Source organism: Colossoma macropomum, unplaced genomic scaffold (genome assembly GCF_904425465.1).
Source record: "Colossoma macropomum unplaced genomic scaffold, Colossoma_macropomum, whole genome shotgun sequence".
In the NCBI taxonomy this organism is placed as follows: Eukaryota; Metazoa; Chordata; class Actinopteri; order Characiformes; family Serrasalmidae; genus Colossoma; species Colossoma macropomum.
Window position 1 is genome coordinate 21954461 of NW_023494790.1, and position 27927 is coordinate 21982387.

At 39.3% G+C, this 27927-nt stretch overlaps 1 protein-coding gene across 2 annotated transcripts in view; it reads right to left on the minus strand.

Moving 5' to 3' along the window:
* Positions 1–27927, minus strand: part of rbfox3a (RNA binding fox-1 homolog 3a) — a 482492-nt gene that overhangs the window by 384482 nt on the left and 70083 nt on the right. For both annotated transcript variants that reach the window (XM_036572522.1, XM_036572521.1), the window contains exon 2: positions 24043–24147. The gene's annotated coding sequence lies outside the window, so the exon portion shown is untranslated. The remainder of the gene's footprint in view (positions 1–24042; positions 24148–27927) is intronic.

Consider the following 27927-nt stretch of genomic DNA (forward strand, 5'->3'; position numbering starts at 1 on the left):
AGCTCTCTCTCATCTCCTGTTCTGTAGTAATTTTCATCCGTTGGATCTCAAAAGAATGTACACTCTCTGTAAAATCTGGGGTCATCAAAAGAGAAGAACATGTATAGTTTAGCTACATACACCACACTAGCAGTAGACTAACAAAGAAGAATAAATGCTGGCAGACATTTAAACAGCTGTTAGCTTTGGGAAACTCATCTTTATTTGTCATTATGGCTCGGGCTAATTGAAAAAAATGAAAAATGACCAACCTTAAGTCAATCAGGAAGATCTTTTCAACCATCTAATAAACTACATTCTGTATTTTTTTCTTTCGTGTCCAGTGATTGGGTGATGTTTACCATTTAAAACTATGTCATTCAACAGGCACAGGATGCATTAACAGCGCTTTGACTGGCTGTTTCATGAAGTTGAAACACTTGAAAACTGTTGCAGCTGGGGCTCAAATAAGTTGCAGGGTGCTTTACATTATGCAAAACAAATGCAATTTAGTTTAATTCAGGTTTCAAGAAACTAAAGTTTCACCATGTACAGCCAGCCTTTTGTCCTGTACTGTATTTATAATTGTCAATTAATATTTTTTATTATAACTGATTTTTAATTTTTAGGAATCATTTGTCTTCATCTAGTAGTGTCTTTTTCAGTAGGGGGACCACCTGCATAATGCAGATCTTGTTGCAGACTACCTTTACTTCATGATAGAAGGGAAATTACAAAGGCAAGAAAAAAAAATACATGAACAAAACAAAAACAAACTGTTTGGCCTAACTTTGGGCAGTGCCCCCCCCCCCTCAGAGATATGAATTTGTTTAGGAATTAAGATGTGGGTGAAGGAGACTTATTAATCAGCTCCATCAGAAAGATAAAAGCACAATCCTGACTTTTTTTGTGAAACAGCAAGAAATGTACGTTTTGGAATTATGATTTACGATACATCATGATAATTCACACTTAATGCACTGTACGTGTAATTATTTATTAAAGAATCTCTATACATTGCAGATATATTGAGTACTGAATGTGAATTCAAAATGTTAAACATGTTCTATGTTAAGAGCAGGAAGAAAGGGCACACATTTAAATACTATTATGATTTAAACCTTGCCAAAATTTCCCTAACAAACTAAATATACAGTACATGTAGCTACTTTAAATATGCCGTTTATGAGGGGCTGGATCAAAAGTAAAATGTTAAGGCAAAAGGATTAAGCATTAACGAACGTCTTGCAATTTTTCTTGCTGAACCCATTCATATTGCCTCGTCTGCATAATGCCACACACAAAACGCCATATGGTAATAAAATCTTAATCCAGACATAATTGGAGTTTTAATGTATGGTAATGTATTGCAGTTACAGGGGCTGTAGTGTGGTTGCTGTGCTTATTGTGATGGGTTTTGAGGGTTCAGGTATATTGCATAAATGGTGCTGAAAATCGAGCACGCGAAGGCAACACTCTGAACAGTTATTGCATAAGCCCTAGTTGAGGTGTATGGAGATTAGTATGTGTGGGCAGACCTGAATAATTTATGCCCACTGTTTGTAATGACGTGTTGTGCTTCTTCCCTTCAGACAAAATCTTCATCCCACAGGCCAGGCTAAAGCACTGTGCAGCAAGCTAAGGGACTGATCTCCTATAGTTAAAAATCTTAGTTTCATCACCGCTTACTTTTTCATGTGCAATCACATTACGCAATTAAATTACTGTTTGTAAGCAAAATCTCACCTGGCATATATACTGCTCTACTTTTGCTGCTGAACAAAATCCATGTTGGAAAGTAATGCATAATGCACTGAATTGAATGAAATCCTATCTATATTCAGTTATTTGCTTTGTTTATTTTGTCCTCCTTTCACTTCGGTAGTTTAGAGAAATGAGAGAAAGGATGAGAGAGAGAGAAATCCACAGGGAAAAACAGAGAGACAGAGACGGAGAGAAGGAGGGTGTGAGGTTGAATGAGGTAAAATCAGTGTGGACTGATTGTCTTTATGTAGAGACAGAGAGCAGACAAAAATCTTCTTCTCATTATCCCCCCCCTCCGATAATGAAAATCAAGCCATCGGGTGGAATTTGGGGGTAGATTAAATAGCTAGACCTAGCTCTCTAATTGCTCTTTGTAAAATGTAATTACTACACGATTTATGATTAAATCTCCAAGATAAAGGTATAGTGTAATCCATCAGTCAAGGCCGAAGTTGTGTTTGACGTGGCTCTAAGTCCACAGTACAACATGTTCAATAAAGTCGAAAAAGGGACAAAAGTGGATTACAGCACGCATACTGAAGAAAAAAATCACATTCTGCATTTAATGATGAGACCATTATACTGATTTATTTCTATTTGTGGGTAAAACAAATTTTCTTGTAGTTTATATATTATACCCTACACGTCCACTTACAATGGGTGTGGTTTTATAAAATAAGAACAGTCATTAGGTAGCCTAATTATAAGAAACAGACAGAAGTATTTTGTGTGTATATATATATATATATGAATGACCTTTGTTCTAACTGGTTTTCTTGTACTGTGGCTTATTCAAAAGTGGTCTTGGCTGAAACATTCTATATAACTTTAAAGTAGGTGGGCAGGTTTAACTGCTGCATGCTGAATAGGCAGATATGTGTAAATGTACTGGCTTTCCACAAAAACAATGAATTTAAAAAGGGCTATTTTTGCAGCTTGGGCTGTTTTTCCACCGAACGTTCAACAACAAGAACTGACCCAACTAGCTCTGCTTTCCACCTGCCTGAGAGACCGCTGGAACAGTCCTAACAACCCTGATGGCTGATGGTCTTTTTGATCATTCCATGCCACTCTAAAGCATTTGGCTAATCAGCTAACCTACTTGCTAGTTACAGTTAGCTTAACAAGTTGGCTGATATGGCATGATACACTGCACTGTTCTATTGTTCTAAGTGTCATTAGTTACACACATTTGTGTAGAATCAAACAAAGTTTTTTTTCCCCTCTCTCGAGAGTGAAAATATGGGCAAAAATATTCATTCTGTGAGGGCTAGCATAAGTGCTAATAGTGTCTGACATTGGCTTCAGCTGCAAGTGTTACCAAAGACAGAGGAAAACAACTGTGAGTATCTTTACATCCGATTGGCCAATGGAATAAGCACAATTCCAGATTGCCAAAAAAAGATTCCAGTACTTTGTGCAGCAAAATCCCTTTAGTCTCTCTATATACTAACTGGATCAACTAGTATGTAAACGATACACTTTGAAACCTTTTCACAGTGTTTAATAGTTGGCAGGTAAGCAACGTTAGAAGGCAGTTCAATGGAGAACCGTGTAGCCATTTTAAATACATGGTTCAGTATATTCAATGTAGTAAGCATGACAATGTCAGATATCATTGTTTAGTAAGTCGTGCAGCATATGAATCACAATTCAGATGATCCGTATAAGTATGTAGGTGCACACTTATAATGTGCGTATCATACATTTCATGTATTACAATTTAGAATAAATGGCTACTTTATTTAATTTTCTGCCAAAGAAACAGTCAGCGCTTTCCCCAGATTTGCCATCCATCACTGTCTGTCAAAGCTGGCAGAGAGAGGGATTATCACAACCAGATTCCAGTGCAGTGGGTGGGAGGAATCAGAGGGGAGTTCATTTAAAAAGAAAAGTGGAGGCTTTAATCTCCCCCCAGTGCACAAATGCCCTAATAGGCATGTGTAGTGTGTTCTGTCACACAAGTGTTGGGCAAACAAAGCCCAGCAGATTGAGGGGGAAGTGAGTGAGTGAGCTCCTGCAACACATGCGCACACACACACACACACACACACACACACATCTAAACGCTTAGCTGGAACTGAGCTGAGGCTTCTGAGTCACATCAGTGACTGCGATGGATGGAGAGAGAGAAAGAAAGCAAAGGGGGAAGAGAGAGCGAGAACGCATGCAAGAGAGAGAGAGAGAGAGTGAGAGAGAGAGAGAGAGCGCTTTTGTGTTTACATGGGTCTGGAGTGCAGTGATAAGATGGCTATCCTGGAACACGTGTTACCGAGACAATATGATGCCCCTTCGTCATTGTTGTCGTGTGAAAACTTTGAGACAGAAAATGCGGTGAGCGAGAGCTTACAGCACAGAGAGTTGCCATTTCTACAACAGCTTTAATGCACTATCGGCATGGATTTGAACCACACATTAAAGACCAGCCAGGGTGCGCTGCCAAGATATTTCCGGATTAGGTTTCATATTAAAAAGAACTTCCTCTGCTCCAAATAGACACTGCGCCTTTCTTCTCAGCATTAGGCAAAAGCTGACACAATCTAACCAAAATAGCAACACTTCACAGAGAATGCACTACGTTACATCCCAAAAGTACTTCAACAATATTAAACATGCAACAGTTCTCAGTTAATAACAGCATACATGGAAATTTGTCTATTTAAGTTTCTGATGGCATAAAAGTGGTAAAATGAGAGATTTTACACCTTTTAGTTTTAAGGAATTTACTGTATCTGTCAGCAATACACGTATAGGAAGTACACTTCAAGTCTGTTTTCCATGATATGAGCACTTTAAAAGTACTGCGAACTAGAAGGTAGTGATATGGCACAAATATAAAACCATGATACGTGAAGACAGCTTCACAATACAAAGTATGCATCATGATATTCAGCCGGAATAGACACGAGTGGTGTCCAGTGTACCACCAGTGTACCGGTGGTGCCGCATTACCAAAACTACATATTTTTATTCAGTTTCACATAATATCCTGCACTAAATCCAATTAAACAAGACTAATTATGCTCCGTTTGTAATGAAACATGCAGTATGTCAGTGTTTTTTAAGTAGTGAGGAAACTCATAATAGATCATTGTGGTCACATAAATATGGCCACATTGCCCATCCCTACTGTATGCTAATCTGGTGTCATTAGCATTGTGTCACATCATGGCGTAGCTCAATACATTTCCATGACATGCACACACAGGTGTAAACGATTTGCTGGTGTGGTGGCACACTGTCAGTAATAGCAGCCTGTGCCCACTCAGGTATGGTAGGGGTGCGCTGGGGGCCCAGGTTTTGCAGGAGCAAGCTGTGATTGGATTTCTAATAAAGCTAATGGTGGCCCAGTGGCGCGGCCACGGCCAGGCCTCTTCCTGGAATCTGCTAGGAGCCCGGTGGTGTATTTTAATGCCCAGATGAATTTGTTTCCCCCTGTCAACTGTTTAGAAAACATCAGATAAATCAGGCCCGAAGATTGGTCCCCGGACCTGTGCAGAATCTCGATAGAGGCCCTTAACCACAAGCCAGGGCCTGAGCCAATTTTAGACACATCTCGAATTTTAATATAGCGCCAGCCGATTCTCCTGACAGAGCAGTTCTCCATGCGCGCAATATATTAGATCTGATTGGTCATGTGTCAGTGTTGTAGCTGCTTTGATTATAGTGTGCGGAGGTAACTTCTCCTGTATGGATGCCTTCAGTTTGACTATCAGGGTAAATCTATCAAAAGTTTTCACAGTGTTGGGGGAAACCGAGACTGACATTTAAATAGGATCGTAATAACTAGAGCAAAGTTAAGTCATGCAGCTTTTCAAAATGATCACTTTAGCGGAGCCTAAAATTCAAATTTCAGAGGACACAGCCCTTGTCATAGCACAGATTTGTTATGCAGTGCTTCGATCTGCTTTCCTCAAGTCATTCTAATTCCTGGAAGGCAGCAGGTTTGTGAAATTAACATTCATGCTATGACTGAAGAATAAGGCCTGGAAGAACCAACTTTATTCCCAGTCCTTGTTAGGTAGGCATATGTGGCAGTTGCCTTGAAAGGTGTTAATTCGCATGTCTTGTCAAATTAGTCCTCTCACCACTGCAACTATTCTTTAGGGCTAGTAGGAAAGAAGTGACATGGGGAGTGTGCAGAGACTAAAAAGTTTAAATCACTGTGTATTTACCAATGGGGGCCTTCGTGAAAAACACCCTCTTCTCCCCTGCAATCGTTCTGCACGAAGTCACTGAGACACCATTAACTAGATCCATGACCTGGCTCTGGGGGTTAGCCTACCACCTTAAAGCCTATCAAAAGTCCTGACAGTGCTGTAAAAATATAAAAAAATGCTCCAGAGAAGAGCCAAAAGAATCTACAAACTTCTCCACACTGTGTGTATGTGAGAAATCATATCAGGCAGACAGCTAGTTAGATGGGTCTCTATGGGTGTCCGGTCCTTAGGCACAATGGCACTGGTTGAAGAATGGTGATTGGAGGACACCATGTTAAGGCACGGAGCGGCTAGCTGGTATTAAAATGGAAAAGCCACACTAGGGAGGCAGAAGCTAAGTGTGTCTAATCGAGATGAATGAGTCTGTTCCCCCAAGCCTCCCAGCGGATGCGGCTGTACCCGCGCCCTCCACACTTCACTCATTAATTACCATGAATTAATGGTTTTATCCACACCGAGTAAATAAAAGATTGTCACCCGGCCGTGAATCGAGTGCAGCTTTTATTAAATACTGGGAAAATGTCAGCCGGTTAGAGCCAAATTAAAGGGACAAACAGATCAAACTCCATTCCAATCAAAAATAATCTTCATGTTACAAGATTAAATTAGCCACTGCATGTTCCACCGAGGCTCAAGATGTATTGTGTCACTCCACTGTAATTCCTAGATTAGAGATGGCAGTCATTTGTAACCTGATCCTACAAGCACCTTGGAGACCTCCCCCTCAAGTCATGGCTGTTTGCAAAATCCACCAAAAATGTGCTTATTGGCTGTCAGCTCCAGAGAGGTTACAGATCATCTTCTTTTAGTGACTTCAGTAGGCAGCCCTAACGAGTTCAAGTACAGCTTTTAGCACAGGGAGTTTGACTGGAGCTCATGGGTCTTCCATGGCACGCTGCTCTCATGACATTTTCACATTAATGGCAGAAGAAGTCGTGTCATGAAGTCTCTTCCACGTGGACTCAATTTCCTCAAGTCAATATTTATACACATACCGTGCAATCACCAACAATGTATTAAAAGCTGTATGGCACAGACTTCATCCACTTAACTGGGGTGCCAGCACACTCATTTCATCTGTGTCATATTAGCACTATAAATCATCCTTTCCAAACCTCATTTGTATGTCTCAGCTCAAGGTTATGAATTTTTGAAAGAATAATGTGTGTTAATTACGTTTTTGACTGACAGCTGAAGAATTCCTTCATTCAAGCATGTTTACTGAGTCGGTTTACTTTCCATGCTGAGAAATGTAAATGAACTCAAATAAAACCAAAGTCAATTTGAAGTCACCCTCAATACTTTGAATTCATTTGCTAATTCCTGGTATATACAAAGCAAACTGTTAATGAATAACACAAGCAAACTATGCAAATTATATTGAAAAAAAGAAAAAGAAAAAGCTTCAGGAATTCATCATTACATCACTGCATGGCTACAGCATTACATCACTGCATGGCTATCATTTATTTCCTTAAATGTGAATACTGCTATCTTCCATTTGGACTCAATTTCCCCAAGTCAATATTTACACCAATATACTGTGCAACAACCAACAATATATTGTGTTACGCACCAGGATTCAAGAAATACAGTCCATACATTTCATGCATCAGCTAGAATTATTAATACCAGTGCCTAACAGGGGGTCACCTTTACCTGCACACTGTGAGAAAAGAGATTTTATTGAGGGGGATAGGCTATAGATTACAGTATTGACTTTACACAGGAAAAATCTCAATCATTAGCCAGTGAGCCTTCTGAAAGTAAGAATGTTACACAGTTCAGCTTTTCTCTTCGAGGGCGAGATGCACATGACATGTTTCTCTCTTGAGTGAATGTGACAGACAACAGTGGCTCCAGTCGAGAGGGCAGCATGCAGAGCAATGCAGCCTAAACATATACAAACTGTCATACAGTTTAGAGGCCGCAACTAGGATCAAAATCTTGAATATCGTGAATAAAGTAACTGCTAAAAAATGACCAACTGTCAATTTTTCTTTTAGTTTCTTTTTTTTTACCTAATCATTGCCTATTTTTTACCCTTTCATAATTGTAATGAAATGTTCCATTTGTTCCTTTCCTATCCCCTCATTTGATATTACTGTTCTATAAACTGATTTGACTCCAATTACTCAAGTATAATACAAGTACAATATTAAATCTCAAGAATAGAGATTCATGCAAAAAATCCTTCTGAAACTACTAAGGTCTGGACCTTGTGTAGCTAGTACGTGACATAGTGAATGATAACATATAAAATAATGTATAATGTGAAAAAATAAATCATCGGCTTCTGTACTCTATGGTCTCTTCAAATATACAGTATGATTCAGCAAAGAACAAGATTTCTAAAGTCGCACAGTATATGTCTGGCTTTAGAGGACATTTAACCACAGCTCAACCAACCAAACAAAAGACTCCTGAAGACATAAAACTCCACAAGTGAGCTCCTCAGATACGTTAGTCTCGGATACCTGCTGTCTCTGAGCTACAGAGACTGTTGTTGAAAGAGACAGATGAGGAGCAAAGCTGCAGCTGTACAGATGTGCTTTTCTAACATGGAACAAAATCCACTTTTCTGCACTGCCGCGCTACTCGATCAAAGCTACTGCAGCATAGCTAACTAATGCACTTAATTTAAAAACAGCTAGATTTTAATGATTTTACTGTTAAGGTATATTGCACTCATTTACACTAACAATTACTTAATTAAAGTAAGTCACTCAGTATAGTTTTTTATAGTTTAGACTTTTTATAGTTTAGGGCTAGTACTAAAAATATGCGCTTGTACTCATTCTTAAAAAAATGGTATTGATGCATATCGATGCAATACTTTTGTACAACAATTCTGCAAAGTAATAAACAAAAGTGAAGCAAAGGAGTTCTAAATATTGTATCAAATGTGTTTTGATACTGACAACTCTGATAATCTCAGCATTATGCTTTTAAATATTTGCCAACCTGAATATGGTTTTATTTCAGCCAGTATATCAAGCTATTCACAGTCCATCTTGCTTGCTGAATTTCATTGTTTGTTTCCATCTAATTTCAATTTGTTTAGTTTGTTTGGTTTGAAATTTGATATAGAGCTGCTATCACACTCTTATTCATAATATGACATCACAAATAACAGTACAAAGATGAAAAACAAAAGACTGATGTGCAAAAATCTAATCCCGGTACTAAAACTGACCAATAAGAAACAACATTCTGACAAGTCAAATATGTAGTTGCTTACGTGCTAGTACATCAAATTAGCATGTTTGTTTTTTTTTTGTTTTTCTTAAAAATAAAGTTTCTTAAATGGTTCTTGGCTTAAGTGTACAGATTTACGAGAAATCTTTAATTAGTAATGAACTTTTACTTTATGTGGATTCTTCAAAGTAGAGATATGCATTCCAACAAATTTTAACATTCAATTATCTGTGCATGAACATAAAACCAGTTAACTGCACTGGGAAAAAAAAAACAAAACACTGGCCCAAAAACAGGGCTGCAGACTTAGCTTTTTAGGTGACAGCACTGGTGTTGCATAAAAATATAGCAGCATAATTTAATTTAATATATTAAAAACAGACAAGGGTATGTTTTCGTGTTGCATCAGTAACGGAGGATGCCTCTTCAGATAAGCTAAAAGAGCTAACAACTTCTACATTAGGTGTCTTCTTCTCAGTGGATGATGAGCCAACATGCTATTTGTCAGTGAAACATACTTTCATTGTCAATTCTGGAGCTAACAGCAGCTAGAGTAGTTAGCCTAGTAAGTCATGCAGCCGTGCTGTCTCTGCCTTTTTGGCCACGTCCTTAACGGCACGTCCTTGGTAACATGCTCACATTCAGGCACTTGTCTTTCAGAGCAGCAAAGTATAACAAAACATACTTCTTGGAAATGCAAGCAAAACTTCATCATTTCTCTAAATTGATAGTCTGTTTATTTTCTCTGTACTCCTGTAATGAGATATAAAGAATACCAGAACAATGATTTCCGTTTTCAAATACTGGCATGTCGAACAGTCAACAGAGTACTCAGTAGCTGTGTAAATCCCTGCTTCAAACTTTAAAAAGGTTAACAAAATTCAAACATTTCTTTTACAAAGATTGTAAAGAACCAGACACTGAAAGGTCTTTAAGGTGCCAAAAGTGGTTCTTCTACGGCATCACTCCAAAGAACCCTTTTTGGCACCTTTATTTTTAAGAGTATGGGATAGTGCCGTGAGTTGAACTCAGGCGGCATTTGTGAGTGAAACTTAAGTATTTTGACTCCTTGTGACTTTGTGCACATCTGAATGCAGCTTATCTCAAGCAGGTTTGATCAAGACATTAGAGACCTGAGAGAGCAATGTGTGGAGGAACAGAGCTCTTGCAGACACATAGGGGAGGGGGCTGAACTGACAGTAGCATACAAAATGAATGCTTTGTCAGTGAGAAGAAATAAAATCAGTTGACATAAGCAAAAAGAAAAAAGCCCAATCAAAGTCTTCACTGAAAGCTCCTTTCCATCTTTTTTTCTCAGTCCTTTGAGGACAGACGATGGGAGGTTACGCTAACTTTAGTTTAATTTCTCAAAAAGCGTGTCTCCTCAGTGTTCACCCAGGTCGACACTGTTATTGAAGAAACAGCTTTAAAAAACCCTCTTTAAAAACCCCTTGGTCAAAGAGCAAGCAAATAAAATTAATGAAAGGAGCTTTTCCAAGGACATTTGCTGTGAGGAAGCAAGTGTGGCTGCGGGGATATGAGGTTCCACAACCGTTAAACAAGTATCTGCATGAACTCCAAAGATTTAGGGACTGCTCAAGCTACAAGCGACAAGCTAAAAATTCCTATATGGTTCTCCCAATATAGATGTTCTACAAACATAGAAAACTCTACAATTAAAGCTGAGATGGTACATTTTAACCTCATTGTCACTGTTTCATTTCAACTCTAATGTTTTGGAGAACACATTTTCATTTAGTTCCCCAGCTGGGAAAACCTGGTTATGTTCTCAAACACAGTATTAGTTTTTAAAATCCTAAATGGTCTCATCCCTTCAGTGCTTGGAGGGGTTATATGCAAAGTCACAAAGTGGTGGACAAGGGCCACAGCAAAAGGTGACTGCACAATTCCATTAAGGAAAAGTGTTTTAGGATAATCTGCATTTTCTTTCCATGTGTCACATGATTGAATTCTCAACCGTCTGAAGAAGTCTGACAACATAATGTTTAATTCTATTACATGTTTTGCATTTTTGTAAACTTGTTAACTTGTTTTGTGTATTGTGATTGTGATTTGTGGGTTTAGGTTAAAGTGTTTAGCAATTAAGCACTTTATAATGCTGCCTAGTGATTTTGTTTATGCCTATGTGAAGAGCATTATTTACTCTTAATATTAAGATCAACTTGCCCAGGGACTGCCCACTTGGCTAAATCTAGCACATTAACATCAATAAATAATGGTGTTAATTACTGTGTACTGTCCAAGTGAAAAATAAAACAAATCAAGTGAAGTACAAGTCTACATTTAGAATATGAATATGTGGAGGATGACTTCACGTAATTAGAAGTATTGCACCATGTTAGCCTCAGACGATGCTTGGGCGCTTCGACAGTCACTCAGTCAGCCAGTGACTCTCAGTCCAGCACGCTGCATAAAGAAATGAAGTTACAAGGTTTTGACATGCCACTATTGACATACTGTGCTGTGTATATATTTTGTCTTTAAAATACTTGTAATTCATACTAAACCCAATAAACAGTTCATGCTTTAACTGCTGGTAATTCTAACTGCTGCTGCTAAATTCACAGATATATCCGCAGTATGCATGGAACAGGTCCAAAAGATGAAGTAAGTGTTGCGGGTATCTAAAAATGCCATCATTCACACTTCTCACCCCAATCTCAAGAGACACGTAATAATGAAAACATGCCCACAAAGCACATACGTCCTGTCCAAGTGCACCCAGCATCAGGTGATGCAGCGCACACAGGATACGCCCTGCAGTGAGGCCCGGCTTCTCATGTCAAATAGAGGGGAGGACTACAATGTAACACACCCCTCCTCCTCCCCTCCTCCCTCTATACCCTCACTGCTATCCCGTGCCAGCCAGCCTGCGTGCCAGGTCCCTGATGCCCACGGCAGATGGCAGAGTGGGCGGCAGGTACCAGCCTCCTGGCACCACAAACATCTGTTATCATTACCAAATGCTAATTGCCATCAATCAGGACAGCACCTTCATGCATTTGTATGCAGGGTTCATAAGTGGAGGTGTCTAAGGAGGGGGTATGGGGACATAAAAAGTGATGTCTAAATTTCCCCCAGAGCGATGGCAGGAGTGCAAACTGCAGGAGGGACAGCTGAACTGGCCGAGTCTTACCCTTGTTAATGTGCGGCCCAGGAGCATGACTGTGAGCTCCCGTTCTCCCTTATCAATACCGTGTGTCCTTCTGTGTGATGGCATCTGCCCTGAGCACATGCCAAGTCCAGCATAAAGAACCAAGGTGACGCTTAACAGATGTAGAGAATACTACAGAGAAAATGGCCGCCACCAAGTACAAAATAAACAAATATTACAAACTCTCTCCAGCCGCATTTACACATCACGACATGATGCTACAAAGGCCTCAGTTTTTTTCCCTTGATGATCGAAGTATAGGTCTCAAGATGGAATGGACAATCAATGGGGAGCTTTGATACAGTGTGTCACCATTTTGAGCTTTATTAATCGATAAAGGTGTCAAATATGGCCTTTTATAAATGCGAAGACTGTAAAAATGCATTATAATGGATTTTAAGACTCTAAAATCAATGCAGTTGAACCACTAACTGTAGATCAGTGCATCACAATTCAATTGCATCCGTTTTGGAATGCTACAATCAGTTCTAATAAATAATAATACAATCTATAACTTTTTGTGGCATGAGGGAAAGAACGTAGAAATCTCTTTCTCCTCACAAAAAAGTGGTCTCAAAGTGTGGTACATATTTCACTACTGAGTAAAAATGACATAGTAGTTCATCCAGTTAAATCTGTGTATTCAATGTATTTTTAAAAATAATTTACATAGAATGATCTCTTAAAAAACATAATGGAATCAAACCACTATTGTTAGGTTAGGAAATTTCCACCCTTGAAGAATGCCTGTGAGCAGATTTTAGCTGGTCTTTCAGAGGAGACGTAGCGCTCTGTGCTTGCACTGCTGTAGTGTGCAGGTGGGTGTGGGTTGGCAGTGTTAGCCTGAGCCCTGCGTGAGGGCCCTGGGCTCCTCAGGAGAGAAAGTGGGCTGACTAAGCAGCACTCTCTTGGAAGTGTCGGCCTAAGCTGGTGCCACGGTGCCCCTTGTGCCAAAGAAGAACACTGTGGCCGGCGTCTGCTCACATGCTCTCGCTGCCTGCTCACTGCCATCCATATGGCGCACGCCCCAGGAGGCAGGGTTACCAGTCGAGGGAAAGGGGTGGGTTTGAGGTGAGGGTGTCAATAATCAAACTATGCAGCTTTACCAAGACAAATCTAATAACTATAACCATGCACATACTTTTCTGTGAAATCTGTATTGTATTTTAATTGTATCAAGTTATCGTACACTATACGTCCAACGGGACACATGTTCATCCAATATTCTTCTGTAATTAATGGTATTCATAGGGAATTTATTTCTCTTTGCTGCAATATCAGCCTCTACTCTTCCAGGTATGCTTTACACTAGATTTTGGTACATTGCTGTGAGGATTTGATTACGCACAGCCACAAGAGAATCAGTTCTGGATCACAAACACTGCTCCAACGCATCCCACAGTTGTTGTATGGTGCTCTAGCACTCCAGAGAACATAAATCCACCGCTGGGGAGCTTTGCTTGGTTTTACCTAGAATGTAGGACAGAGTTCTTAGCACAGAGTACAGAGTACCATTACTAAGAGTGTTTTCACACTTGTCCTGAATACTTCAGTCTGCAAACAGGACAGAACCTGGGCTTGTTTAGAGGGAGAAGAGTTTTTCATTCGCCACATAACTATGAGGAACTCTGTCTCCTTCACTGTCCACAACAATCCTTTCTCCGCCACAACCAAACCAAAGGGAAGTGACGCGGTAAGTCAAAGCAGTCACATTATAAAATGAACCACTCATGCAATCCCACACGCGGCACCGGGACCCAATAGCCTCCACATGTGCAGTGGACCACATCAGAGTTTGCTGGAAGCATACCCCAGACCACTGATTTCAGGAGGACCAGAGATCAGTTCTCTTGTCCGCTCCCAGACGCAAAAATAGCTTTCACACTTGACCAAACATAGCAAACTCGCAGAGCGAGCAATCCTGGGTCCAGAAAAAACTCTCGTGGGAAAACAGCATGGGCTCATTAACTTTATTAAAGCAAACTTGAAGAATTCATTAACCTTATCAATGCAAACCTAAATATCACCTGATACCATGGAAATGTGATATATTTGGAAAATATTGTGATATTGTGACCATCTAGCACCATTGTGCAGGGCTGGGAGGATTACTTTACTTTTGGCCATCATATGTGTTCTGTCTGCTGAAAGGCTGTACCGGGTCATAAGGTTTCATGTTGGTTACAAATAACGGTCATATACGCATATTAACATTTTGCATACATCTTTCAAAAACTACTGAAGAAAGAAATTCTGCAAGAACGAAACTAACTTTGCCACTCACAAGACTTAATTTGCTCTCTTTTCATGTTTCAGACTGTTACTTAAAACCTGGAAGGTTAAGGCTTTCAAAAGTTTGATTTATAGATGGTCAAACTGTAGAATTTTACAGAGCAACAAATGAGAATAAAGAGTTTACAGCCTGACCAGATCAGTCTGATGCTGTAGAATCTGGTGGTGTGGAAAACCAAAGTAAACGCCTGATTCAAATATTTTCAGGAAACACTGCGAATCTGAGTTCTGCCAAAAAAAAAATTAAATATTTAAAAAAAATTTATCGACTGACTGAAATCTACAGACTTGTGTGACATATTTATCATTAAAACTGCGAATTTTGGCAAAAGACGAAGAGTCTGTATTTGAATGTAATCACCTCAGTTTTAGAACGTACTTGTAATCTGATAATTGTCTTCTTTTTTTCTGTAAGTGTAACAGATTACTCTTCTCTTGTTTTGTAATCTGATTACATAATGGCGTTACATGTATCCCGTTACTACCCAATCCTGCTATTATGCAATATTTGGGACATATCTAGTATTAGTTTTTGTTGTACTTCATGTCCTTTTCAATTGACATGGATCTAGGCAGCTTTTTCCTGGCCTGTTTGTTGAGTCTGGCTCCTGCCAAAGGCACATCTGTGCCCACTTAAATTACTCTCTGCTGTGTGGAAAAGTGAGCATGTCAGTCCTCATACTGCACATTTTGTTGGAAGACTCACCTGAAAATTGTCGTCATAAACACTCAGGCTCGTAAACACGGGCTCTATAGTTGTAAAAGGGTGCATAAAAATGGGGCTGTGAGGACTGCAAACAACACTCTAGTCAGAACATCTGTTAAGTGCCACGCAACGACATGATCCCGAAACACACAACAGGGACTTCATAAACTTCCAATGGTTTAATTGCTCCCAATCAGATCCCCCCTTAGAAAATTAAACAAGCTCACTCCACTGCACAGCTACACATTGCTAGAGCCTTGAGTTTGTCAAAAGCACGAATTCACAAAAATAAATTAAATTAGAAAATAAAAAATAACAATAACATCATGCCATAAAGCTTATTTTGAGAACAGACCCTTTTTTCAGGCAGTTCTAATAGCCACAAATATCACATTCCCACAGTTTGCTGAACACTGAACAAGAAGAACAGAAGCAATGTCTGATGTCATATTTGATTAGTTTGCACCAAACAAGTTTCCTATTGCATATCTATTTGTTTTTTGTTAGCCTCTCCCAATTGACCACTGTCAACTCAAACAGTCTGACGTAATATGAATAAACCTACAAATAATAACACTAGAAGCTCTTCTCTCCATATAACAATGTCATACCACACACTACATACATAAAACCACAGCTCCTCTAAATTACGGACATTCAGTCTTTTCCATAAATTAAAACTGACACGACACAGTGTGAGGTACTACATATACTACTCAACAAATCATACGACTGACCTAATTTCTAATTACAAGCTATAAAATCATAAATTAAGTTCATCTCATCATGAAAGAGTGATCCTGAATAAAAGTTGAGAGATTGCAAATTAAAAATGCATCTTCAAAGCCTGTAGGTGCAATTTAATTTTTAATATGTTTACAACTTACCGCATAAGCACCAAATGCTGTGGCTTCATTTTTTCTAATGAGTTTTTGGGTTGAGGGTGTTTGTTAGAGGCAGCACATATCCCTGATACACTACATCTGGGAGGCTTCGAAATTTGGACCGTAATTAAGGCAGAAAAAAAAAATGGACACTGTTGTTTGACTGTGATCATTTTTCCAAAAACAAGAAACACACTTGTTTGATAAAATCATGTATGTTCATACAGCAAAGTAATAATAATACTAATATAGTAGGTTTCTGATTAGCTGTATGCCTTCAACTTAAAGCTTAAATACAAGTACCAGTAAGGGTGGGTGATATGGTATAAACATTATATCGCAATACTTAAAGATATTTTAACAAGATATGGTAATATAATATAATATTTACATTTCCTGAAGTGAGAACTGATAAAATGCACCAATAAAATAATAGTAAAACACAAAAAAGCTAAGAAACACTATGAGTACAATAGTAAATTCTACATTTGCAAAAATATACAATTAAAGAACAGAACTGGTCAAAATAAACGAATAAAATGGTGTAACGGGCTGACATTCAACAAGTTACTTGTAAATCTGTGGTTTATGCAATTACTGTACAGAGGTTGTTGTCATTTATATGCTCTCTATAATTGACCTAAATATGTCTTTTAAATGATGCACGTAGTTTTTCAATGTTCTAGAAGTACTAACGACATCTACAATATACTTCAGAAACTGGTTTGTGACCAAATATAGCACAATAACGATAACATATATTGCCCAACTCTAAGTACCAAGTCAGAGGACAACCAGTGGCTTTCGATCCACACCGAAGGTAGAAGAGTAAGGAGTGAGGGTGCAGGCACTGCCTCCTCTTCTCCAGTCCACAAACCCCTCTCTGAGGACTAATGTGGGCGAGGTGTGCCAGCTCCTCAGCACGACTGTGCTAACAAAATCACCTTCATCCACAACGACAGGTGATGGCATCAGCAGTTGGGCTGCCAGCGGAACAGGCTGTGACTGTGAGCCGTGCTGGGTGAGCGGGCCGGGACTTTGTAGGAATGTGTGTGTATGTGTGTGAGGTTGGTGTATCTGCTCAGTGTGTAAGTTTCTGTGGAGGAATACGCTCAAGAGGATCTGCTTGGCAGGGAGCTGACGAAGAGTCTGGCCACATGGGTGCCAGTGAGCCCCAGCCAATTCTACACTCCACATTTAGCCACACATCTGGAGCCAAACTCCGTGTTTAATTGCCACTAATGCCTGAACATGAGGCTCGACAAGTAGGGATTAGCCACAGACAGTCATTGACCTGGACAGAGATAGTGAGGAGAACAAGATCTGTGTGCCATTTAGTCTCCTGTTAACCAGCTGAATGAGAGCATGGAAGAGACTCTAGGACAGCTTTACAGCTTCCAATGAATAAAGTAAAAATATCATATCTTGTGTCCCTCTGTGCTGGATCCACTGAAACAGCCTACATACTGCAAAAGGGGAGGGGGACATGATAGTATTATACTGTTTTTATGATAAATGAAGTCACAAAAAGTGCTTCTGAGCACATCATGCAGACCGTCAATACCTAAAAGGTATAATATCTTACATTTTTCTCTATTTCTGAGGGTTTTTTGGTGGCTTTATGTAACCAAAACTGTCATTTTGTTACTGTGCTTTTAAGACAAATATAATATATTAGCTGCCCTGTATTATGCCTTATTTAAACAGTTCGACTGGTTGAAACACTCCTAATAACATTAACATGAATGGGTAGGGCTAAACTGATGAAAATGCATAAAAACAATACACTCAAAACAGGCAATTTTGCAGTTACCATATATATACACATCATATAGACTGTGAGTGAATGTACATTTTAAACATACTACGTCAAACTCATTCAGTTCTCCATGACATAGCCCTATTGCTCCCATTTTCAATATCACTGAAACATTTAACAAGGTGTCTTATTAAACTATCATGCTGATAAATTTTTATTATCTTATTCTTGGGTTAAGAGCCATAAGTGCTAACGTCAGCTAAGCTAATTTAAAGTCATCTTAAAACACACCCTTGATGTGTTTCATGTGTTTTATATTACTGTATTTGGTGTGAATAGTCATTGTTAAGAGAAAAATTATGTTTATTTGGATATGTTTATCTAAGACACTCAATTTATCTGCCTTTGGTATAGAAAACAGTATTAAATTTCAGTATATTTCAAATTATATAACGGTTAGTTCCGGCCACACAAGCTGATTGGTTGAGAAGCGTTCTAACCACGCTGTTATTTCGCCATGACATCTCAGGTTTTTCTCAAACACTGTATCACTCTGCTGAGATGCTGCTGCTAAGCAACGACTTTGACAGCTGTAGGAGACGATCAAACCATTTGAACGTTTTTACTTCTTACTTTGCCACAAACACTTTTAAGATTACATTTGACCTAAAGCCGATTTGGTCAGACTCTGAAGATGAGACTACACTAAATTCCCAAACTGTTAATAGGTCTGTGTGGAGCTGGAGAACGAACTGACAGCTGTGGAGCGAGTGAGCGGAGCTCGTTACTCTGACATAGCGGAAAGCTGCTCGTTAAGGAACTATAATTTGGCAGAAGGAATCGTGAACATTAAAACATTAAACGTCACGTTCACGGCCCAGTTTATTTATTTTTTTACGTTTTTTAATTTAAATTTAATTTAATTAATTTATATTTTGTTTATTTAACTGTTGCATAAAAGCAATAGAACACTCAAGATCGCGTGTTATCGCGAATAACAACATGTCTGTGATAATCTACGGCACTCGCCTTCGGCTCATGCCTGCAACCAAATCACAGCCGTCATGTTATTTTGTGATAACACACTCCCTCTCATGTTCTATTGCTAAAGTATCCCATCAAAGTTGAAATTTTCAGTATCGTGACAACATTAGTTGAGTTCCATTTTCTATATATTTTAATCTTTTTTTTTTTTAACTCCAATTTTGGATTTTTTTCCCTTGGCTTTTCCTTTCCTCATACAAGTGGATTATATTATGCACAGTCTGCCAAGAAATATCTCCTGAAAAATGAATAATTTGTACTTAATGGCTGTTTTGACTGGAAATGAATGAAATTAATTTTTTTTTTTCTGATTTTGTACAGTTTTTTGGCGCAAATATCACAACACACACCCTATAACATGAAAATGCGCTCAAGAGGGCATGTTACATTTCTGCTGTATTGTCCACCACATACTGTCATCATATGCATGCTCCTACAGGTTGTCAGAGGTGCTCAGTGACAAAAAGCACATGCACTGGGGGGGGGGTACAATCATTAAAAGCAAACCGTGTGTGTCTGCCATAGTATGCCCTCAAGGACCCTCTGCTATCAACTGAGAGCATGCTGTGACAGAAGAAAAAAAATTCTGTCTTTATGAGATGGAGTCAGAGTTTTTGTGCACTAGATGGCACATTGAACAAACAAATGATTATGGATGAAATGTCTGAGAGATACAACCTGAGGGTGTTTCAATCAGACAGAAGCAGATTTCAAAAACGAGCAACCGCTTTAACGTAAAAAGGGGAGAAAAAATGTAAAACAAGCTAGTTCAATCTGTTTCTTCTCACATATACAGACCGCCTGCATAGGCATGGACAGGTCAGAGTCTGTATGACAGCAGAGATGAGATTTATACCTCACCATGCACTTATCAACAGTGTCATGCCTGAGGGGGGGGAAGACTGATAGCACCACTGTCCTTCAGAATATAAAATATGTATTACCAAAATGAGTGCTTTCAAAAATAAATCTGCCTCTGTTTAATAAAGTTGTCATCTACTAGATATTCTCAGGACAACAGGGGAAAAAACAACAATCAAAAATACGACTCATCTGGACAATTTGTTTACTTTATTACCACTTTCTAAAGGCAGCGTGATATGTGCCGCAATCATGTCTTGCTGGTGATTGGTCACTCGGTTTAAGAAAGGATGGCAGTTTCAGCTGCTCACTTCAGATACCCAGTTTCAGGGCTGCTACTCCAAGAATGGCTGCTGTACGCTGAATTTCACCTGTCCTGATGGATGTCACTTTAACAGCCTTTAAAAACATGCAGACAGGTCTGGGAGGAGATGAATAGGTGTCAACTGCTGTATCCCTGGCTGCTGATGTATAGAGGGCATGTGTCATCTTTTGGCAAGGGTGTGTGGGAAATACACATTTCACACACCTGCTGTCTCCCTAAATCACATGCAGGCATGCATGGACCTACCCAGAGTAATGCACGGCCCTGCTGACATACATGTGGAACAAGCATTCATAACACTGTGTTACTCTAGTAAGTAGCTTCTGCCATTACCGCACTCCACCTCTCTCCACACATTTCTTTCAGTCATTATCCTACCAAATCACATGGGGGAGAAAAGCTTAATTTACGGTGCTTTATCAAACCAAAACAGCAAACCTCTGCACATAAAAGATATTATCCTGGGACTGAACAGTGGTGTTCAAGGTCACTTATTGAGAATAAAAAAGTTTAAAAATAAATGTGCTTTAGCATTTCTGTATTTTATTCTTGAGAATAAACGCTTCGGCTTATGTCATCCTCAGTGTCAGAAATCTTTACTATCTCAAGTAAAACTGTCACCCACTGAATCAAAACGCAATACAAAAGCAGTCACACCAAGGACAAAGTATGCGGTACACTGATTTTCTTCACATAAACATATTTCAGTCCAATATACTCAGCGGTCTCTGGTACAATAAGAAATTCTCTAATTGCACAAATTAAATGCATCTATTTTACACTGGAATCTATGCAATTATTTTCAAGGGCCCATATGCTAAATTTTTATTGGATTTCTTAATGTCCTATATATTTTTTCCCTTGAGGTCCATTTATGACGATATTTATGCAGTTTTATGTTTTAGCACTGAACAACAATTTTCCAACCTCTAGTTATCCCTCAGATTTAAACGCACTGTTGTTGTTACTGTCTATAAGATACAAGTCCTAAAGTTTGTAGACATCTGCTCATCCGACGGTTCTCCTGAAATCAAGCGTATTAACAGAGAGATCATCATTCCTCTTCTGTTCTGAGAAGGATCTATACTAAACGTTGGGACATTGCTGTGAGGATTTGATTGCATTTAGCCTAAAGAGCATTAGTGAGGTCAGGAGCTGCTGCTGGATGTCTAGCTCTGGATCACAAATGCCACTCATCCCAATGGTACTGAATGGTGCTTCACTACTCCAGAGAACTCAAATGCTCTATATACCCCTCTAAACAATGCTCCAAAGCATCTCATTCTAATGCTTTGCTATGGATATTATACAAGTGACCACACCTCCCCTACGCTGTTATTTACACGAAACTTAACATGGAAAGTTTGCTGCACACAGCTGATGTAAATGCCCACACTGGTGGCAGCGATGCGGTACAGAATCACTGTGGTTACTGCTTATGATCTAATTCTGCTTAACTGTGCTCTTATGAGAACTCTGCATTATGGCGATGATGCTGCTAACGCAGTCGGTATGCTATCACTGTTGTGGTGAATACTACATCCCTACTACAGTCTGCAGAGTCAACACTTCTCGTAATTGAATCGCACTGAGTAACATATCGAGACAGATTTTAATGTGTTTTTTTTTTTGTGCAGCCTTACTGTATGCATAAGAGACCTCTGTTTTGAGTGGCTGCTCTGTACTATGATTCAAAAAGCAGTCCTTCAATAACTTCAACATGAATGGGTGGGCTAAACTGCTGTAGGCTGAACAGGCAGATATATGTAGTACAAATGTGTTGGTTTTCATGGACTGTATGGACTGGGAGGTGAACAGTACATTTTGAATCTCAAACAATGTTAATCCGACATCAAACTACTTCATTTGAAAACAAGAGATTTGGTTTTAGTTCCCTCCAGTGAATAAAAACCATATAAGCACTTATTGTCAAGTGCTTAAATACCCTAAAGGTCCTAAATAAAAATAAACTTATTCCAGTGGTCGTAGAACAGCATCTGTCATGTTTATGTTTGTGTGTGTTTACGATAATGCGGTTGTTTGTGTGTGAAAATGTCCACTTAAACACAAATGTGCTTGGGCTTGTAGCGCTTGGCCTTTTCTATGAAGCACAGCTGGCGTGGGGAAGTGACCAGTGCACCCATAGAGTATGTGGGAGCAGTACAAACGACTGACCTCTCCCCTAAATCATCACTCATACTCTGCTGCCCTTGGGAGTCTTTGCTTTTGTATTTTTTTTCGTCCCTTTCATAGAGTCACTATGCTGTCCCTCATGCTGGGCTTGGGAAATGAGCCTCCCTGTGCCAATTTGTCCTGGTCTTCCAGCCCGCTGTCCCCCCATAGACCACCTGCCCAGGGTACTCATTGGAGTGCAGCCTGACGCATGCTCCCAGCAGTGCCCTCCATGGGCCCTGACCCCCAAACCCAGCTGCCTTAATGGCCACTGTGCTGCCCTACCGTGCCAAGCAGCCAAGCATGGCTCTGCACCACCAGACGCCAACACTCCATCAGAATCCTAATGACCTTGTCCCATCTCTTGCTCCTTCAGCAACACAAAACTCAAAGCCCCCAGCATCTTCTGCCCCTTCTCAAATATGGACATCTCAACCTTCATACAGCCTTCTGCTTCAAAGCTACTCTACCACTATTTACAAGTATTGCTCAAACATACCTCCAAATACCTACCTTCAAATAAAAACTAATGCAGTTAAAAGTAATGAGAATTTTTCAGTTCATTGATATCTTTGTTAGAAGAACACAGGTTTGGTTCCAGCTTCTACTAAATACACCTTCAGTCATTGTATGGATTAGTGTGAATGCTTTAAATTCTATTAAACTAAATGAAGTTTAGATTAGCTGAACAAGCAGTTGGATGGTTATTATACTGGCCTTCTCCAAGGAGAGGTTTCGAAACAGTCAAGCTTTTTTTTTTTTAATTTTTTGGCTGCTTTCAAAAACGTTTTGTTTTTAAAAAAATTGGTACATTATTCAATTACTACTAAAAAATAATAATAATTGAAACAAACATGTTTGAAAGCTACACTGCCTGCAGACGGAAGTGTAAAGATTAGCCATGTGCACCTGACTCACAGCAGCACTGGCCTGGCTCAGAAGCTCAAGTGCACTTACGGACGCCCTCGTCCCCTCGTCCTCATGAACGTCCCCCTCCACACCAGCTCTGAAAGAGCAACCAAATCCTCTCTGGCACTTGTGTCCCCTTGAGTGGAGCACATTCATTCCCGGGGTGACAAGAGCAAGTGGAGCTTAGACCCCGTATTTTCTTTAAATGAGAAACAAATTTAGAATTGGACGGGGAAAATATGTATTGTAACCAATTCCAAGAATACTTTCAATATAGCTCCGGGATTTGGGGAGCTCTTGAAATTATTCCAAGAGGCTCCCAAAAGCCGAAGCATCTCTGCCGATTTGAAACCCAAATCAGTCATCCGGCCCTAAGTAGTCCTCAGGACCTCCTGCTGCTTGCAGCCCGATTTCTGCCTCCCAGTGATTTCCCATTGTGCACTCATGCAGAAATAACCCTGCAAATGGGGAGTCCCACATCCACCCTCACTCCTCAGCTCCTATTAATTACATTAATCTTTTCTTTTTGTTAATATAACTTCATCGCACCAGAAACCTCTGTTATAATCTTCCTCCACTGAACGGAGTACTGTTATTGGTGGCTTAATGTAAGGTTGAAAAAGTCATGTAAATAATGAGAGCTATCTAAATAACCAGGAATGGAATGGAATAGCCCATGACACAGCAATTTTTCTTCTTCTTCGTCCTCTTCAAAAAAAATAAAATAAATGAAAAATACAATAGAGATGCCTACCAGATCAGATAAGACGTTTTTCTCGTGGCAGGACACTGGACGCTCTCCACTGCTTCTTGGAGCTAATATTCAGCTGGCAGCATTGCTCCTTGGTTGGATGAGATTCTAAAGGAAACATGGACAAAGAATTTTAAGGAATCAGGCCAGCTAAGAAATGGCATCAGAAAGCCACATTAAAGTATGTAAGAATTTAAAATCAACACATGAATCAATCACTCAACAGAAGAGTTTCTGAGCTTCTCAAATCTTCTTGTGTCAGTTTGCCTTTCATAGTTTCCAATGCCAGTAAGGCAGCCTAAGGCTCCAGCATCACATGATATAGTTCCTCGCAGCTCTGAATAAAGGAAGCAGAGTGCAAACTAGGTCCTCATAGGCCATCAAAAGTTATTCTGCTCTATCTGCCAGCAACAACAGATCTGCCTGATTATCGCCATTGTTCTGCCATGTCCCGACTCCAGCTACCACACAGGAAACTGGCAGAGGATGACTTCTACAACAACCTTCTCTTTCTCTCTCTCTCTTGTTCTCTCTGCTGGAGGTTACAGATGATGCTGACGGAGAAAAACAGTGTGGCAGCCTCGGGGAGCAGAAAAGGGTCATCTCTCTCCCACTGAACCATTCATTTCGCCACCGTTGCTCTTGTGTGGACCTAATGCTATAGCCCTTTACTTTACTTCGCTCTTCTTTGTTTCTCTTTGATGTGTCTCTTCTCTTACACATACTTCCTATAGGTTGGGTCTGCGCTGGTACGGCAACAGCCTTCACTCAATTTGACCCAACAGTAATTGACCGTTTGCAAAAGTCCCGTCCCCCTTAGTTATTGTTGCTATGTCCATCAAACTTAGACATTCATATGTCAGTTCAGGCTACCCAGCAGCATCCATAAAATTTAAGCTGTGCAAAGAGAAATTTAGACACTGACAGAGAAGTACGTTTGAAACATTTAAAGAAAGTAAACTGGCTCTACAAGACATTCAGTGGAGATGTATGTGTGTAAGAACTGACGCTGATGCTGAGGAGGCCTATGGTGTCTTTGGGAGTACTTCTATATCACACAAGGTCTTTTAGCAAACTCAATGAAACAACAGAATGAAGGGCATGTGTTGAGCGCATTAATATTCAACTTTACACATTGTGTTTTAACCTCAAATGTGAGCATAGTACAGTCCTGCTTAATCTGACTGATTTATCAAGCTGTCAGCAGCTAAGAAAAGCTAACTATTTAGCTATTTAGCTAACTAGTGATCTTTCTATAGTTTTAGTTATCATTGGACTTTTTATTTAAAATGATTTTTGCGAATGCGGTACTTAAAGCTTAGCTTGCATTAGAGCCTGTTAATAGTTTTCCCATTGCCAAAGTTTAATCCAAAACCTTCTCAGCTTCAGAAATGAAATAAAACACCATCCAACCAGATGATCAGGATAGCGTGTGTTTTTGAATTAATTATTCCTCTGTAACACCTTTTTACATTTTTAATCTAATAATTCTGACTAATTTGCTGCCACTGCAGGTTTGTTTTGAGGAGTTCTGAGAGTTTGTGATTTTTTTTCGCTTGACAGAGATAACTGTGATTGGCTTAACAACTGTCATAAACTTGCAGAGGCTTAGTCTCATTTAGCATCAGGATAGAATTTCAGAAGGTTTGATCTATTGCCCTCAATATTTGGAGAAACATATATATTGGAGGACAAATTATCCTCTGAAGTAGATCAAATTACTACTAAAAATAAATAAAATTAAATTAAAATGAAAAAAAAGGATGAATCCAATCCAATCTTGGAACAAAACTAGCCTGAAACAGTACTCTCACATCGTGTGATGTGATAATGTTAGTTGTGTTTTTCTTGATGTGGAGTAGTAGAGTGTTTGAGTCGAGCAAAACAGCATACTTTTACATGCTCATATTAGCAGCTCAGTAGTTTTTAAAGTACTGTACTTTTTTACTGTACTAAATTTTTATTTTATTTATTTATTTTTTGTAAAAGGTCCCCTCAAATGAACAGAAAATGTGTTTTATGATCATACACATACTGCTATATGCTTACAATTTACTGCTGAAAACCAAAAAATGCTTTTTGTATTATTTTATAAAAATAATTTTTACAGAGCAGATCACTGAAGAGACACCATCTGTTTATAGTTTTTATCCCAGATTTGTGGAAAAATGGGTCGACTTTCAGTAGACAAAAAAATTGTGAGTTCAGCTTCTTTTATTATAAGGGTTTAAAATTACATTACCCGTCTATTTGACTGGAAAGAAGACAGTTACAGCTCTCATATGACACCCACCTTTTGAATGTAGCTTATGAAATATAAAAGTTATGAAGAATATGACGTAGTGCGTTTTGGAACCACCGGTGGTTCTAAGGAGTTTAAAAGGTTAAGGTTTCAACTTTGGTATCAGTAGTGGAAAAGAAAAGTCAATCAGACCAGCTCTTTATTTGCATAACCCTCTGTAGATTATTCACAGATGCTCCAATGACTCCAATGAACAAACTATGCTGTGAAACAACTAATGAGTAGCAGGGTTAAGGTTATGAACAGGTTTGAGGTTGAGGTTAAGGTTAGCATGGTAGGTACAGTGAGCGTTATATTTAGGCTTAGCAAAAATTTCAGGTGATGTTCATACACACAGTATTGAGTTGAATGTAAATTAATGACAAGGTAAGAATCTACAAAGCATCTACAGTGGACTGTCCCAATAAAGTATTATCAAATGTATCATTAAGGAACTATACATTTTACTGTTCTAAGAATACAATCATAAAGATAAGGTGTTGTGGAACTCTGTTGTTTTAGCTGAAATTAACTCAAGGATTATCCAAGAAGTTTTCTATTGAGAAAATGCACCTCTTCAGCTGTAAACAGTCTTTGCTCATCATAAATCTGTCTCTTCAATCGCCTGATCAAGGTAGCTGTTCTCCAAAGTGCTTCAAGAGCCAGCAGCTCTGGGGCAGACAGCTTTGAAGCCCCTGGAAACACAATGCCAGCGCTGAGAAAAGCTCCACTTTAGCTCCCTGTGTCCGCCCCTCGCTGCTTCCTGGCAGCTCGTGCAATCCCTCTTCTCCAACACGCCATCCAAAAATAAGGACAGACGTTCTCTCGGTTCTTTAATGAACTGTCAAGCGCTTCAGCTCCAGGCTGTACACAAAAGATAGGCACCTCGGCAGAGTCCAAACGTACTGTACAGTACAGGGAAGAGCACAAGGAAAGAAACAGTTCCACTGCTAGATTTCAAGTCCAATGCAATGGGCTCTTAGCACTGCAGAATCACTAAGCAATTGCATTACCTGGTTAACAGCTTTGTTCAAACCCACTTAATTCATACACTGTCCTTTAGAAGACAACATTCATAAAATACGAATGTGTATTTAGAGAAAATAAGCACTGTTGAATCTGGGCAATTCTATAGAACTGCCACAAAAAAGATAATACATCATCAAGCATTTAGCATCATGCCATCCCCTCTCCTTTCTTGCGAGGAGAACAAGGCTTTATAGCCATCAGCCCTCACCCAAGTCATAGCAGCTCAAGGATGTTAGTTCACCTCATAAAAGACTCAAAACAAGGTAGAGTTCATGTTTTGTTTAGTTGGGCTTTCATTCCTTCATCTAATAAAAGGAGGGCACAAAAAAACTTTGAGAGACAGTGACTCACCATAACAAAACAGCTGATTACAGACAAAAGCTGGTTTAGTTCATTATGAAACGAAACATCTATTTGATGATTTATCGTGCACAGGCATGCAGTCAAACTGAAATGCAACGTGCAATTACTTTGTGAATTCTGCAGCTACATTAGCATAATAAAGAGAGATATGCATGTTGAGGACAACCATAATGATAGTGTGCTATAAATAGTGCCTCACTCGTTTGGATGTACCT